At 42.0% G+C, this 6,000-nt stretch overlaps 1 protein-coding gene across 4 annotated transcripts in view; it reads right to left on the reverse strand.

Annotated features, from left to right (window-relative positions):
- Positions 1-5,732, reverse strand: part of FSTL5 (follistatin like 5) — a 322,952-nt gene extending 317,220 nt beyond the window's left edge. For all 4 annotated transcript variants that reach the window (XM_055696639.1, XM_055696626.1, XM_055696630.1 and 1 more), the window contains exon 1: positions 5,440-5,732. The gene's annotated coding sequence lies outside the window, so the exon portion shown is untranslated. The remainder of the gene's footprint in view (positions 1-5,439) is intronic.
- Between the last annotated feature and the right edge of the window lie 268 nt (positions 5,733-6,000).

Here is a 6,000-nt window from a genome sequence, read left to right on the forward strand (position 1 = left end):
GTCTTCATGATAAAGGATTATTTATATAATTGCAGTATTGGTGGTACTATACTCAGTCTCTAATAGAAACAAAAGTTGTATTTATTTTTTTTTACTGCTTTTGCATATGAATTAAGATTTATATTCATCTGCCACAATGATGTGAAAGGGCCTTTTTTCTTTCTTTCCTAGTAATTATGCTTGAAAAAGTTTAGCAAAACCCGTAAGTAACATATATTGTTGGTTATAGTGGTGTTTTAAATAAAGTTTATGAAAGATAATATTTAAAAAAAAATACAACTTGAAATGTTCAACTTTTAAGTACGTCATATTCTGCAAACTATTTGAAAAAGAAATTTATTTCCACTACCCATCATTAAACAAGAAAAATTTCTACCTGCTTTTGTTTCATCGGTCATTGATTTGTTTAAATGTGATTACAAGTAAAATGATTTACATATAATTTAGGAAGACAAAGTTCTGTTATGGTGAAAATACATACAGTTCAGAGTTACAATGCAGAAAGTATCTAAAATAGTATGTTTCTTAATGGAAGCAAAAGTATGCAAAGTAATAAACTAGGCATTCCTATCATTTAATAAAAGACCTTTTTTAGTAAGAAATAACATTTTATCTGATTAATGTTATGAGCTGTTTTAGGATTATTTTACTTCTTTTTGTAGGTATTAGAAACTTCTTTGTGAAGAAACTAAAAATTATTTCAGAAAGTTTTTAATATGCTAATTTAAAAATGATAGTGGCTTTTAACACCAGACCGCCCATTCAGTGGTAAAAATATTTCAGAATTACAATAAGCCTTACTTAGAGGAAAATGAGTGAAAAAGCTTGCTCTGTCAGAAAAAGAAAGAAGCATTTCAGATATCCTTCATCTTCCAACTAACATTTACAAGTACTTTATTATACAAAAAAGTCTTTCTGAAGCCTGTTCTGAAAAGCACTGCTGGACACCAATCTCAATTAATTCAAATGCAAATAAACTGTGAACTTCAACCTACTTCAAGAAATCAGTGCAAGCATTGCCAACTCTTCCCTCATTTAACTCTTTGGAACTTCTTATTTTCTTAAGATTTGCACAACTCACTTAACACAGCCAAGTAATTCACCACCGATTACACTTAGTGTATGGTCAAAAGAGTGATTGATTGAATAGACTTACTATGATAATTTCTAGGGTAGTAAAGGTAAATACCTGCATAAACATTGCTAACTAATGGAGCTAAAAATCGATAATACATACATATTTTCAAGTTGTTCCCACACCTGCCTGGCAAGGAATCATGCCTGGATAGACTGCAACAGTTTGGCTGATTTGAACTTACTTCATTACATCTCTTGGCCAATATACTCAGCCAATACAACCAGAGGTATCAATGGCAAACAGGAAATGAGAGATACTGGTCACAGGGTGCATTTTTGCCACACTAACTGTGCAAACATTTCTTTATCTGCACTGGCCCATCCAAATGAAGACTCATCTGTTAATAAATGTAAGTGCTGAAAAGGAACACAACCTACCTACCAAGAGACAAGACTTTTTAACTAGAGGTTACTCAATTAACCCAAATCCTAAAAAAAAAAAAAGGATTTGTAAAATAGCACAAGAGAGTCAGCCTGTGGGTTTGATTTCTCTTGTATACATTCCCTGGGCGTTAGTAACCTTTGATATCGGGGATGTCAGAGGGAGTTTCATACAGCACTGTGTTCAAAGGTGCTGGTCAACAACAACTCTTATTCAACCCATAGCCTTCTCAGTTTCTCTTTACTACAGAGACGAGGTTTCAACTTACTGTTTTTCTAATAATGTAGAAGAGTGTTCTTTGTCTTTTCTGCCTACCAGTAAGCAAGGAAAAGCATGCTGTGTTAAAGATGTATAATATCTTAGACAAACAAGTTCCCAGCCTTTTCATTTCTTGACAGCTATTGCCTATGCTTCAGGAAGAAAGGAAAAAAGGAAAAAAAAAAAAAAAAGCTTGAACTATAAAAAAGAATTAAACAGATTTGAAAATAAACTCGCTAAACTATTTGCTTTGCTTTAAGATTATGTAGCACAGTATGCCAAGCTACACTGAATAATTAACGATTATTTTCCTGCTTTTGCTTAGAAAAACTGAAGAACAAAGTCAAGAGTGGCATTTGATTCATTACTCCCCCTAGAGCCCATGATTCATTCCTGTGATATTTAATGTCCTGAATTATCCCACAACATTTGCCGGTCTGGAGACAAATATTCACAATTGGCCACCTAAGTTTAATTTGACCTCTTACCCTTGTAATTTTTAAACCAAGTTCAGAGTTATTGAAGGGCAGAACTATTCCTATAGGAACTCCACCTTTTTTTTTTTAGGTTTGAAACTAACAAAACCAAGCAGAAACCTACCTTCATTATTATTTTACAGTCTCTGAAAGTCAGAGAAGAGCGACACAAAATGTACATTTTCTAAAATGTTGTATAAGACAACAGTTTAGAACTGCATGCATTTATCCTGGCAAAAATAAAAAGTTTGCTATATATTAGAGACATAATTTATATGACTGTAACAGTTCTTTTTTCTAGGATTGAATATCATTGCTTTTTAAAAAAAATACTGAGGTTTTTTGGATAAACTCACACACACCCCACAATCAGGATGACAAACTGGCATGATGAGATAGATCTGGAACACCTAGACTGGAGAAACCGCAGGATTTTGGTTTTTACTGAGTACCATTTACTGTCAAAGTCTATAACCCAGCAAATATCCATGTGATCCGCTATGAAATGTAAGCTTAGGACACCTGACAGGTTGCATGTATGTTGACATCATCAATAATTCCAAGTGTATGCCCTTGTGCACATCTTTGTGTGCTGGTCCATGTAATCAGGGTCTATAAAGCAGCACTTTAAACAGGTGGTTTCCCTGAGTACCAATTTTACAACAGAACTCCTCCCCGAGATGGCATTAGTTCTGTAGATAGGTGTTTGACCAAGTCATTAGGAAACACTTTTCTCCAACTTTTGAATGAGGTTGTTGCGATCTCGAAACTGCACACTATACAAAATCACTTCCTTACAAGTATACAGGTGCGCGAGAAGAAGGATTACTGCTAAAGACAGACTTTTTCTAACTAGAACAGATGACCAAAATGTCTATGAACAACACTTGATGTATACGTATATTTAGAACACCATTTTGTTGAAAAATAGCAGTGCCATTTCACTTCCTTGAGAGTCTACGTGTCATTGCAAATGCCCATTTTAAAAATATGATTTACAAAATAAAGCAGCCCAACACAAAGGAAGGCAAAACATTACATAAAGAATACAACCAGATATAAGATATAATTTTAAAAGCACAATATTAATATCTTAACATCAACAAAAGTTGATCATCTGTCTGATGTTGGTAAAATGACTGATCTCAGCAAGATCAATGACTTTTACTCGGGTAATAATGGATATAGTCCCTTTGCAGTTAACAGGACTATGTGTATGAACAAAGGCTACTCAAATGTACAAGGATTTGCAGATTCAGGCCCTGTATATTTCCAGCTAAACATCAGAAGTTCAGCTATATAATTAATGGGTTGGGGTTGTTTTGTTGTTGAGAAGTTGTGGGGTTTTTTTTCAGTTAAAGCACTGTTTGCACCACATGCTTCACAATTAACTTCTCCAAAATATATTTGTAATGTCTACTGTAGAAAGCAAGCATCCTGAATCTTCATAGTATAAATGTATCACTATTTAAAATTATATCAAAACATTTCAAAGCAAATTAATATTCCTGCCAATGACAGATGATAAGAGCTGTCCTAGCTGATGGGTAGACTATTAATAAAGATTTGTCACCAGCGCAAGTACTGTGTAATAAACTTTCTTTCCCTACCATTTGAGAGAGGAAGGCAACAGCTGCTTCATAATTTGGGTGGGGGCGGGGGGGAAGGGAACAGTAAAACACATGATTTCCTAATTCTAAATTTCATTAAAGCCTTGGCAGCCTAGACTTTCTTCTCAATTTGCTTGCTTTCAACTTTACTCCTCGGTAGTTCTGTGCTGCTGCCTGATGGTTATCTTTATATTCTAGCTCATAAAAATATTCAGTAAAAACAACCCACCTCAACATTATATAAATTATTCAGGAGTATAACAATTCTATAATAATATGAAACAGTCTCATCAGCTTCATCTCATCAGCAGAAGTTATCTGATGCTCATAGTTACTACAACTGCTAACACTTGTGCAAGACAACGATGTGAAAAAAACGTTGTAGTTTAGGTCCCAGTTCCAAAGAAAATTGATCACAGCCACAAGAGTATGAAGTGCTACACAATGCTAAAAAATACCGGGTGGGGACCTCATTTGCCTGCTTGTTCTGTTCAGCCATCTCAGCAGCACCGGCTATAAGCAGCAGCAGCCCATTTGTTCTGGAATCAGCCTTAATCTCAGGGCAGAGTGTCACGCAGGGATTTCTGCACACACAGGGTAGAGTGCCACGCAGGGATTTCTGTTTGTGCATGCAGAAACCCCTGCGTAGCATTCTGCCCTGCCTGTGCAGAAGTCTGACAAACCACAGAAGCAGTAGAAAACTCCTCTGTGAAGCAGAGCACCCCACCAAGCTTGCAAAGGGTTAAACACCGCCGAAACAGCAAGGCATTTCACCTGCCCACCCTGCCCGGTTCCATTCAGTTACTGACAACGGTAGTCCTATAATGCAACATAATACGGTATTATTCAGAGATCCGCGTTTACACCTAGTTGTAAGCTAGAGGAAGGCCTGACATTCTTCAGTTGGTATCAAAGGAAACGACCCACAACTTTCACAGCCCCCGCAGCCCCCGCTGACCTTGGAGGCAGAGGCAGGGGTGACCCTCCCCTGGAGCTGGGGATCGGGAGTTCCCAGCGTTATGGCCCTGGCGGCCCAGCAGCCGGGGGTCCCTGCCCCGCTGCTGCACGCGTGCAGGCACGCACGAGGACACCGAGCAACGTGGGGCTGTGCTTTGAAATCCGCTTTAATTCCGACTTTGCTCTCTACTTCCCAGAATGACCTTACGCATCCCCTCCTCCCCCAGATAGAATCAGTTCGAGCTTTTCTCACCCCCCCCCCCAAACCCACTGCGTCTGCAAAGCACCTCCTGTAATACCTTTATCTTTTCATAATACTCGAGATTTCTGAAATAAAATATTTTCAAACATTTAAACGTTATCCTGACAGCAAGTTTTCAAGAAAAATAAGCCTCCAACTTCTCATTCCAAACCAACCCTTTGTTTGCAGACCCCTTTTCACCGAAGGCTGCACACCACACACCCCTTGCCGAAGCATCGCCCCTGCCCTGACCTAAGGGCTGACGGGCTCCCAACTTTGCTCTGCCGGTAACCGCCGGCTCCTCCATCACGCTGTCACCCGCCACCGCTTGCACGAAGCAACTAAACAGAAAATAAATGAACGCGCGTTGCCGCTTACCTTATGCAGGAGTCACTGAAGTCCGCAAGGGGAAACGTAAAAAAAACCAAACCGCCACCAGAGCGGACTCGCCGCCGGACCCCGTGCCGGAACGGGCAGGCGCGGAGCGCCCCGCTGCCCCGGGAGCCGGCCGGCCCGGGGAGCTCGCGGCAGGTCCCGTGCGGCGCTTCCCGCCGCCAGCAGGCGCGCGCGGTCCCGGTCCAGCGGCGCGGGCAGGCGGCGGGGGGCGCCCGCCCTTCAGCACCGGCCGCGCGCGGACAGCACCGGCCCCGCTCGCCGCCGCCGAGCCCGACTGCCGCCCCCGCCCGGCTCCGCGCCGCGCCGAGGGGCACGCCCCGCCCCCGGCCCGCCCCCGGCCCGCCCCGGGCCCCGCCCCGCCGCCGCAGCCAGCACCCTGCGTGCGCCAAAACTTGCGCCCGACTCCCCCCAGCCTCCGTTTCCCACTTAAACGCCGCGACTGTGCTTTCCTACGGGACGGGGAGATCCGACGGGTCGTGCCTCACCCCCGGCCACGGGGCTCCCCGCCCGCGCTGGGGCTGCTTCCCTGGCGGCACCCGCCTC

Source organism: Falco cherrug, chromosome 1 (assembly GCF_023634085.1).
Source record: "Falco cherrug isolate bFalChe1 chromosome 1, bFalChe1.pri, whole genome shotgun sequence".
NCBI lineage: Eukaryota > Metazoa > Chordata > Aves > Falconiformes > Falconidae > Falco > Falco cherrug.